Below are 12,141 nucleotides of genomic sequence, written 5' to 3'. Positions count from 1 at the left end.
CAAATGCATCATATTCTGTTTCTAGGAACTATTGACTTTCCTTGGTATTCCTTTCAGAGAAGACAGAATAACCAAGGCGAGGGCTTTTCACTCCAGATGTCAAAGTACAAATCAGAATGACTGCATTTACTTAGGAACTATCTGTTTCCCAGTAAGGCAAGCAAGTCCCTCAGACTGCAGCCATTTCAAGGGTAGAAAATGTAAGCTGAAGTCAGGTAAATCCAGTTCAAATTTCTTCAACACATGGCTATTAGTCAGTTGCTTAAGTTAACTAAAATGTGAATATAGACTGTGCTGGAGAGGTGAGAGCACCTCCTGACATATTCATGGAGAAGCAGAGTCTGAACTCTAATGACTGGACCTTCATGGCACAAAAATTAAGAAGACAAATAATGTTATGGGTGCCTGTTAATTGGAGCAGCTCAGTGGGTAGCCAGTTAAGTGGCTGTCTTGATGAGGAGGAAAAAAACCTACAAAAATAGCTTTCAAAATAACCAAATTGATATAAATCTGCACAGAAACTAAAAATTGTAAAGATAAACATTTCGTATACTCCCTCTTTATGAAATCTTCCTCTTCAAGCATATCCTTTGCAAGACAGAGGGGTCAGTATCTGTTGCATACTGAAGACACTGTACCTCTGATACTGAATATACTGCAAATATTAGGGCAGAAAAGGCAAAGATGGTTGCACTCATTAGGCAGATCTTCATTTTTCTTCAGTAGATGCAAACTTTGGAGCTTCTAAGAGCAAAGTTTCCCTTTTCTCACTTATTTTTTGCATATAACTCTTAAATTGCTGCCTGACTACTGCATCAAAACATCAATTTCTGTGATGAGATAGAAATGCTTTCTGTGCAGAGATTATGAAAATACTTCCACACCCACCAAACTTGACCCACCAGTGTACCAGTAAATATAACTACCAACCATTAATTACAATGGAAGATTCTTATTTTCATAAGTTGCCAAATATCCTGGTTCTCTTCCACATAGCAGCTCGAGGAGGGCAATATCATTTAAGGGCCAAATATTTCCCCCCATCCTTTAACAGACATACACAGTTGCCCACTGAGGTGACCACTAGAGGAACAGCTCTGCCCAAACCTCTGCTTCACACTCTGTGACTAAATGAATTTTGTAAAATTGCCTGGTGTTTTATTCTGATTCTTTCGTAATGTTGCTGTGGTGGGAATCATTCTCTTTACAGTGACAGAGCTGCAGCTCATAGATGAGTCCCAAGAAATGATTTCATAATTTCTTTTTCTTACCATGTTTCACCATTTGTTTTCTACAATTTCTCTCTTGCTTTTTCACTCCCTGTGATCAATCTCCTGCCACCAAAAGATTTTCAGTACAGTTGTGTGCTTTGCCCTGGACATTTTTGGACAGAATTTCTACAGCTTACCCTGCAGTTGTCCACGTGGACACAGGAGAAGACAGGTCTGTGGTGGACTGGATTTTTCTGTTTGTGTTGGGCTTACATGGCAAGGTTTTGGTATTGTCAGGGAGATTGGTGCAGAGGTGGCTTCTGTAAGGAGAAAACAGAAAATTCCCCCATGTTTGAGAGCTCCTACTCCTGCCAGCTCCAGAATGGGGTGTAGTGAGGCAGGCTGTCCCCAGCACCTGAACCCTGACCTATTCCTTGGAGGAAACTGGGAGATTTTGGCATCTCATTATGGCACGTAGAATGGAGTAACCAAGTAACTGTAAATGCATTCAAATGCTTTGGGCTGTTCAAGAAGAAAACTGCACAGTCTTTCTCATTTTTCTGTAGGACTCCTAACCCTTATCCCAGGACTGCCTGTTGAAACATATAAATATATCTTTGAATAAACTAAATGTTATGGGGTTTTTGGCTTGTTTCACAGATTTTTGCGTAGATCCAACTCAATGAACTTGAGACATCTAAATTGTAATTATCAGAGGTAGTACTTCTTGCACCTTTTATAGTCAATAAAAAGGAAGTAAATTTATTGCTCCTAAAAGAACATGGCTTTTTGGGATGAGATAAATTGCATTGTAAATTGTGTATATGATACCAGAAAAAAAAAAAAAAAAAACAGGGATGGGCTTTAATCCATTTAATTACAGTGTAGTGGCTTTGTGTACACCCACTACATCTTATAAGTACAAAAACCAGCAGGCTGTGACTCATCAGAGTTAAAAGTGGGATAAGCTATGGGAATGCAGGTGTCATTTTTGATGCCATGGGTTACTCTGGCTTGTACCTACTGCTTTGAAAAATCTCTTTCAAACCCAGTGTCTTATTTACCTATTTCAGGTTCCTTAGGTCATCTCAAATTATTCCAGATGTCAATGCTAACACAATTTAGTGCTGCTTAGTACCTCCTTTATAGTGAATTTAGTTGTTCTTCAGGTTTCACTGACAGAGGTTACTTTTCAACTGCCTGATCAGAAGTCCCTGGAGCTGCTTGAGATGACCCAGGGTATTCCAGACATGCATGGGTCTAGCAGATGTGACACAGGATAAATGTAATATCCCTGCTCCTTAGGAAAGGCAAGCTGAGATCAATGGAGGTAGTTCTGGGCATTTGAGATGGCACTAGAACTCCTATATTTTTGTAGCTTAATTAAATCTTAAATTTCCATTGACAATATAGAGGCTGGAATGGTTATTATTTGAGGCCTAAATGAAGAATTTGCCATTGTAAAAAAATGGCCAATTACTGGGAGATAAATGCAAAATTTAATCTTTGCTATGCAATCCTGGGACAAATCCCATCTTTTGCAGTTAGCCCAATGATTTTTCTTTCTAGTAATTTCTTACAAAATGACCTACATATCCTTACAACTCTTTACAGATAAAATGGAAATAGCATACCCCCACTTATATGAAGATTTTACTACATACTATGGCAGAAATGTAAAAGTAAGTTTCTCTTTTCCTAGTCAAGCTTTTATTTTTTTCCACCAATAAATAGTAAATAATATACATTCTTCCTAGGCAATATCTTCATAGTAATAAGAAACATTTTTGTTTCTATATCCCATCATGGCCAAAAAAAGTTCATCACATGGGAAGACTTAATTACTTAATTTTATTTTGTGTCTTAAGACAACTGTAATGCTATGTGAACCTCAAGGAATTCTCTGGGAATTATGATTTTTTAAAAATATATTCACAGTAAAGAATTGTTTTCTAATATATAATTTAAACCTACTTCCTTTCAGTTTGAATCCCCCCCCATTCTCTCACAACAGACCCTTGTAAATATTCCCTCTCCATATTTCTTTTTGGCTCCCTTCAGGTACTGCAAGGCCACAATTAGGTCACCTCAAAGCCTTCTCTTTTCCAGGCTGAACAATCCCAATTCTCCCAGCCTTTCCTCTAGGAGAGGTTCTCCATCTTTCCAAACAACTCAGTGACCTTCTCTGGGCTCACTCCAGCAGCTCCTCCCTGAGCTGGGACCCCAGAGCTGGATGCAGCTCTACAGTGTAGAGCTCAAGGGTGGAACTAGCTCAGGTCTGAAGAAATTTTGCTTGTGCTGGCATAGTGCTGTAATGGCTTTAAATCACTTCTGATTCTTGAAACTAACTTGGCCTGGTGTCTCTGTACTGTGCTGCATGGCTGGAAAGGTTCCAGATGATGAATAGGCAAGGATTTGAGCATTTGATAATAAAACAATGTACAAAAGTAGTGTGTGAAGCCATTCAGATTTATAATTCCTAGAAGCTGGAACAGAGTGGACACCTGACCCACAGATGTGAGACAGAGAGTTGTTTTAGTTTATCCTGGTCTTTTTAGATGGGAATATTTCTAAAATATTTTATTTATCAAATTGCTGTATGGGTGTATTTTATAAAGCAGTATCTGAAAGTCCATGTATCCTGATTGGTTGAGGTTATTATTAATTAGACAAAGTGCTGTGAATCATTTTATATGCACCTAGTTTTTCATCATCAGATACTCACTTTAGAAATTTAATGTCTCATTCTCAAATAAATGTCTCTTTTCTGATTTGCTGCTGCTGTCAGCATTCTTCATCTCTATGTCATTACCAGTCCTGGGAACTTGTTTATCTTCTGACCCTGCTTCTCATCCCAAATCCAAAGATTTTATCTGCCTCAGGCAGAAATAAACACATCTTAGCAGCCGTGAATCCCCATGGGAAGAGCAGATCAAAGGATGATAAATCCTATAAAATTTAATTTAGGTGATTATTGGTAGACAGTGAAGAGGAGTAAGTGCACCCTTGTTTTTGACAAAGAGAATTTAAGAGCAGTTTATGTCTGCAATTATGCCTGGTGAGTTTTTTCTTACCTATCTCACTCTTTCCTCCTTGTTGCTCAGCACCTCCCCTTTATCAAAGGCTGTTTGTTCCCCCTCTTCCCCCATTAAGCTCTTGAAGTTCCCTTTATTATCTTTCAATCAAAATATCTGAAATTAACAAAAACTCCTACTTAAGAAGTTGTGCTAGCTTGTCTCATTTTTATGGAGAATTTCTGAAGAATTCCCTTGTGGGCAGCAAATGCCTCAGTTCTTTTGAAAAGCCATAGGGAACAGCAATCTCAGCATCCCACGTTTCAGGTTTTGCACCTGAAGATAAAGGACAAAAGAGCACAATCCCTGAGAAACCTGGAAATATGATATTGGGAAGAGCATATATAAACATGGAGCAGACAGTTTCACTTTAAGCATATATATGTTCAAAGATCTGGAGCCAATCAGACCAGAGTAGAGACACGGAGAGAACTGCTCTGAGGATCTGGGAACATCCTGTAATGCTTACCAGTAATAACAGATGTTCTCATTTTAACATTGTAAAATTCAGAACAGCCCTAATAAATAGCTCTGCAGTGCATTTATGTTTTTTTTCCTCTCTTCTTTCTCTCTTTCTCTCTTTCCCTCTTTTTCTCTCTCTTCCTCTCTCTCTTTCTTTCTCTTCTTTCTCTCTTTCTCTCTCTTTTTCAGGATTCTTGACGTTCCATAGGACTGGATGTGCAAAAGTGTAAGCTCAGCAGTAAAATATCAAACAGGCTAGGTAGCTATCATGTGGTTAGTCTGAAACTTGTACTGACAAAAGAAGCAACCAGCTGATAATTATATAACAGAAATATTCTCAGTGATAATCAGTATGGTTTCCTGCACGAAAAAAAATAGTGTGCAAAAAAGCTACAATCACTCTGAAAAAGTCTGTATGGTATTGTGTATGGCCAGCTGTAAGAGCAACACAACCTAAAACTGGTAATGAATTTGGTAGTAACAGAGTGCTGGGAGCCAGAACTCCCCATCTATTTCAGGTGATCATAGTGTTGTGGTAAAATATGGCACTACTGAATATTATTTTTCTGAGATTTCCTGGAGGAGAAAATACTTACTTTGGTATGAATGATACTAGATCCTGAATTGTTATTTTTTACAGCACAAGAAGTTGCAGCTACCTTTGGTTTAAAGTCAGGTTTAAAGTCAGGTGCTTAAGGAAGTTCATACACAGTAACAAATAGAGTTATCAGGCTCCTAATGATCTATTCTCCCATTGATACTCCTGGGACGTTGCATAAAGCTCTCATTAATGCAAACGGAAAAGTGGAAAGTACATGCTGAAATCAACAACTCCCCCTATTGTTATAACGGGTGAATGGTCCCCTTAGGCAAAAAAACATTACTGGCTTTATTTTTTCCTTGACTACCTGCTCGTCCTTATGAAAAAAATCATGTTTAAAAAGTGTGGGCTTTTGGATTTGTTTGTTTTTTAAGTGGATGTCACAGGAGAAAGTCAGTGAGGAGGATTTATCAAAAACAACATTCTTGTTACGACCCAGTTCTGACCCAGTGTAGCCAAATCATCAATCATGGTGACAATGGGCCATATTTATCCCTGGTGCAGCTGCACTGTAATTGACAAAATTACATTTAGAAGAGATTTGCCTTATAGCTGTTTAGTTAGAAGTCTGGGGTGATGATTAGTTGAAGGTTTGACTTTCTTTGCAGCTTGGATTAATGCATACATTATGCAAAGGTATACGTGTATTCAGTTTGCTGCAGATGTTGTAGTCAAGAATTCATGGATGTTTGCACTTTGTTTCTCCAAGTTCCATTATAACAGAATGTAAAGATAACAGGGCCACAATCTAGTTATGCACTTCAAAAGTTGACAGAATAATTTGATTGTATCCTGCTTTTTTACCATAATCTGCAGGTATACTTTGTGGCTGGTAATAAATGCTAGGCATGGGACAGCCTATTTTATATATAAAATGCCTATATTTATATATAAAATGCTTATAAATCATACTTCCATTAAAATGTGTAGTACTAATGATGTCCTACAGCAAAGAAGTATTGTTTCAAGACTTTTGTATTACTGCATATCCCAAAAATCACACATAAAGATAGTAAGTACTTATTTACATAGTTACAGTGAAAGAACAAAAATATTTGTCAGTGTCTCAGTTGTCTGCTCACTTTTTGTATCCTTTTAAATTTATTCAATTGGTGTAAACAGAACCATACGTTTCATTCTATGAAAGGAAATGTTTCAAACCCTTTGATACCATTAACAAAATGGATCTGCTAAAGCTAGATGGTGCTACCCCATGTTAAATAAGCAGTGTGTTTCAATTTTTTATTTCCTAAACAAGTCATTGTCCTTACACAGTTGTCATGCTCAGCTGCTTACTGAGTAAAATTGTTCTTAAATTGAATAAAGGGAAGGACTAACACTGACTTCACTGGGGCTATGATTTTGTCTTTATTACATTAATTAAATATAATGTGCCTCAGTAACAGAGCTCAAAATATTGATCAGTTAGTGAAAAAGCAAAGATTGATGCTAAATGCAGGTGTTGTCTGAAACACGGAAAGTAAGAATAGAAAAGTCCCTGGTTTATTGCAGTGCCCTGTGATACACATTTCACAGCTGTGCTAGATCTGTATCTGTGGTTAGTATCACTAAAAACTATCACTTTCTACAATTGAAAGTAGTTATGATTTTGCTATTTGGTAAATGGGCCACATATGTGAGGAAATGATTTCCAAGTAGTAATGCTGCAGTGTGGTAAATAACTGTTTTATTCACTAGTAGGTATCTGATATGCCTTTATAATTCTACCATACATCTACATATTGATCCAAATTAATTTGATCTACAATTTATCCTAAAACACTGCTTAGGCACAAAAAGATCCTGGATATTTTTTGAAGGAGATATTTAGAACAAGACTGGACTGATCAATATTTTTTTTGCAATTTTGCTGGAAATCTTTCTGAGCTATAGAGTTAGTGCGGTACGCAGTAATATGATGGGTTTGTACTGAAATTCCATGTGGGGTTGTGTTATCAATCAATGCATCCTAGGGATTTACAGAGAAATCTGCTAATGGAATACAGTTAACATAAAACTATGCCATCAGTAAGTGTCACTTGTACTATTGGGAGACATTAGCTATCACAGCAGTGGCTGAGAAAATACAGAGTACAGTACATGTAGTTCATAAACTGTTGTGAATTACATGGCAGCTCCTTCTGACTTTCTTTTGTCTACACAATCCTAAGGTTTTTAATAGCACTCTTCACTGTTACTCTAGCACAAAAGACAGATCAATTAGGAGAAGAAATCAATGTAAACTCTCTTTTCAGTAAAATAAAGTAAGTGTTGAAGGTCTTGAAAACGTCTAACTGCATGTACAGCTTAGGCTCTGTGTCAGTGTTTCTCATTCTCTGGGTTACAATCCCAAAGTCATCCAAAAATGTCACCAGAGGGCTAAAAGAGAGTGAAAATTTTATGACAACTTAAAGCAAAGGATATCTCAGTTTTCTGTTCTCCACAAATTCTTATCTTTTAAGGCTCAGCAACTTTTGTAAATCTCTTGAAACAGACATTGTGGCAATTACTTTTCTCACTGTTAGATTTGTAGCATATAAAAGGGGTTGATAATATTTTCTAATATCTATTAAATATCACCTGTGAAAATGCTTATAAATCATACTTCCATTAAAATGAACTGATGTTTTTGATGCATGATACTAGCTAGTTTTTTATAGCTAATGTACATTATGATTCTTGTGAAGTCTATGTAAATTTTAACACATTAACTGACAGGATTTACTGCAACTGGCATTGACCAGATAGTTTATAGTAAAAGTACAGCAGGGTTTCAGAATATTAATTAGTATGTGTTAGCTATAGGAGTTGAAATTAACCTTTTTATCTAATGAGAATTGTATCCAAGTCTAATTTTTGTGGGATGCAGAAGTTGACAAAACTTGTCTAATCGTTACTATATTTTCTTTCAGAGCTACTTAAACTAAAAGCACTTGAATATTATGGCCATATATAGAGTTTACACTTGTATTTACTCCAGCACTTGACACAGATGTAGTAGCTTTGTGTGTTACCAGCATTTGTTCGAAAGATTGAGCTGATGTGATCTTTATTCAGCTGCAGCAATAACTAAGAAAATGAGCTCTGAGATGCCACCCAGAGTTGTCCCTTTCAGATTTTCCTCCTTCATTCTTCTCCAGCTACCCCCTACCTGCTGTTTCAGTGGTTGCTGCACCCACTCATTTACCCAGTCAAAGGAGGTGCCTACCTTTAGTGAGTTAATTAACAAATCTTTGCTCACCTGGGCTGTGGGTTATGAGTGATCATCTCTGTGATGGCCAATCAGAAAATCTCCACTTTAAAGGTAATGGCAAAGAGTAAAAACAAATTTGCCAGAAAGTAATGTAGTTCCTTCCATCATGCATATGCACTTAGGGTGTGTCCCATCCCTGGAAGGATGGAGGCCTTGAACCTGGAAGGGTTCAAGGCCAGGTTGGCTGGGGCTTTGAGCAACTTGGTCTAATGGAAGCTGTTTTTGCCCAGGGCAGGGGGATTGCAACTGTGTGGTCTCCAAGGTGCCTTCCAAATTAAAACATCCAACAGGACAAGAGGAAATGGCCTCAAGCTGAGCCAGAGGAGGTTCTGGTTGGGTATTATGGATAATTTTTTCATTGAAAGTGTGGTCAGGCGCTAGAATGGGGTGCCCAGGGAGGGGCTGGAGTCACCATCCCTGGGAGTGTTCAAGAAATTACTGAATGTGGTGCTTGGTGCTAATTGGTCTCATTGTCATGATGGTGTTTGGTCAAAGGCTGGACTTGATGACTTAAGAGGTTTTTTCCTACCTCAGTGAGTCTATGATTTTACTATTACGATTCTATTTCGTTTTCATGTGTACCTGCATGTAAGTTATGTGTACCTGTATGTAAGTTACACTTTACTAAAGGAAAAAAAAATTAAAATAAGAAAATATTAAAAACAAAACAATAGAATGGAGAACCACAGAGTATATACCTCACCTAGGAAATAATCTTGTTGCAGAAGAGACCACAGTTAATCAAAGAAACTTGCACTAACAAGAAACTGTAATTTGATGGTTATATGGATCAAAATTTATTCAGACTAAAACCAGACTAGTTTTCTCTTTCCTCTCTCTGGCTTTGTGTTTTTCTCTGCCTGTAAAACAGCTTGTAATGTAATCTTGTTTGGGGAATCTATCTCACTGAAAAATAGCCACCAAAGGACAAAATAAAGATCCTTTTTGTTTAGACTTGATTAGTTCTAGTTCATGTCTGAGAAATACATTTGTTATCAGTTCTGAGGAAGTCATGGCGCTGTGCAGGAGGAACTAACAAGGTTGCTTTCAGTGCAGTTCAAACTATGCCTGAGACTTGATATGGGAAGCTGGGGAGGATCTATATGAAGGATCCATATGTTGAAGGAATAGGTGTGTCCAGATAGGGGAAAGCAAAAGAGTGATGCACTCTACTAAAAATAAAATGAGCAAAGTGATAAATCCTAGAAAGAAGGGAAAACTGCATTGTTGTGCTGGGTATTGGGCAGACTTTATAGTGTTTCTGATGGAATATATTTTCCCTGTTTACAGATAACAAGAGTCTGTATTCTGCTGTTACCCATCTCTTTCTATTGCCATGAATGTACATGATGAGACAATAGAGGATCCTGGCAAAGTACTGGAGAAAGTCTAAAAACAGCTAACAAGAGGAACATAACCTCTAGATTCCTGACATGGAGAGGGAAATCCAGAATTTTTGCTGTCCTGTGGGATGTAATTATGTTGTCCAGAACCAAAGTGTGACCTGTCTTGTTTGTCCTGTTTATTGAATGCAAACTTTTTGAATGTTGAAAAATTGAAAGAACTCGGTTTCATTGCAAATTCCCTAGTTAAGAGAGATATCCTAAAGCCAAATTCAATAGGCAGTCAACCTCTATACTTGCCCAGATCCAGTATTTTGAAAAGAATACATGTCAGTAAATTATGATGTCTGTTTCAGTTAAAATCAACATTTATTTTCTAGTTCACTTAAAATCAAACACACTGCAGTCTAAGAGATGTATTCCTTATTTCCCATGCAATTTATAGCACCATGGTTCTGGTATGTGATTTTTACACTCAAAAGAATTTGGGTTAAATTTTCAGATTTTTCTGTGGTTTTGGATATTTGAATTCTTTGAATACTTAAAGAAGAAACTTCAGGATTACTTCCTGGCTATGTTGTCACAGGGAATAAAAGCAGTAACACTAAGCTGCTAACTGAAATATCTGAAAGTGGATCAGTATTGAAAGTATCAGGGATATGGCTTTTTTGAGGAGGCACTCAGACAAATTTGGAGAAGCAGCATTCAAATCTTTATGTGACTTTCTTCTGTGATGATTTAAAGGATGTAACTCCAGGAAAGGAAAACCACAATAATTTCCCTGATTTTTAGAATCTCTTTGTGATGAAATTGCAGTGAAGTGCAGAGAAATTTTAATTTTGAATTTTGAGGGGTTTCAGACCTGACAAGTACAGCGAATGTACAAAGACAGTGGATTTATCTCACTGCTCATCTTTGTCAGACTAACAAGGTGTCCTGGACACAATGTCCCAGATTCATACCTTTCTCTCTGCTTCATTGAGACCTCTAGGCTATCTGCATATATTTCTTTAGTGGAGAGATATAGGTTTCCCTAGAGAACAATTCACAGCACCTCATATCAGCATTGCCCTCTTACCAGAATTTAATATTGTAATATGCTACAATGAAGTAATAACATCAGGTAAACTAGCTCAGACAGCCAAAGCACTAATTTAGGCATTTTGTTTAGCTGCCTAAGATCAGGTGAAACAATCCAGGCTGATGGCATTGCAGAAGTGGTGATAATAATATGAAAAACTGTAATAACAACGAAGCAATGTTATTATGGAATATTATGGAAAACTGGCATATTTTATTATTCATATAACACAACATGGGTCATTTTCTATCAAGTCAGTAAGAAACTTAGTGAAGCGATGAAAGACAAAATAATGCCATACAGGACCAATCTGCTGTGTTATTGTGTTGGTTCTTCTGGACAGACCCTAATGAATAGTCTGTAGGATCCTGATAAATTGAGTGAATAAGAACAGACTATTATATTTGAGTAGGCAGCTGGAGGATGAGATAACCTGTATCTATTCCAGAGGAAACAAGTATCAGAAAAATATAGGAAAAACTGGAAATCCTTATGAATTTGCATCTGCACCATATTATACAAGTACTGAAAAATAATACTACATATTAATTAAAAGAAAATATATTATGCCATTATTGAAAGGTGTGGCTGCTGCTGCTGGTATATGATTTCCTCGGGATCCCAGAGTGGGGTGCTGTCAAAATTGGAACATTTTCTTGGATGCATAAAGTCCAGAAAGATGTGAGACATCAGTGGGAATGCATGGATCTGAACATTGGGGTGAATGATGAAACAACTAAAAATTTAAGCATTAACATTAGACAGCAAACCAACATTGACAACATTCTAATGAATATCTGTTTCTGATCACTCAGCCAGGAAGAAAAAAAAATTCAGTTCTACCTTCTCTAGAAAACAGGAAGGACCTCACATGAACAGAACCTCATCCTCCATATTTTGGCCTCTTCAGGAGCTACTGCAGGGACAGCAGAGCAGGGCACTTGGATCCAGGAGCTTTCTGAAGACCACTGATTACTTTTTACACAGGGAACCAGAGTCAATGGCAGTGGGTGCTCTGCTGTACCTGCCACTAGAAAGGAAGGGCAGGGATGTGAAGGTGTGAACAACCTTGGCGGTATGAAATGGTGGAGTTCAGGATCCTGAGCAGAGGGAGAA

The sequence above is a fragment of the Parus major genome, chromosome 3 (assembly GCF_001522545.3).
Source record: "Parus major isolate Abel chromosome 3, Parus_major1.1, whole genome shotgun sequence".
Taxonomy (NCBI): Eukaryota; Metazoa; Chordata; class Aves; order Passeriformes; family Paridae; genus Parus; species Parus major.
Note: the sequence above shows the minus strand (reverse complement) of the source record.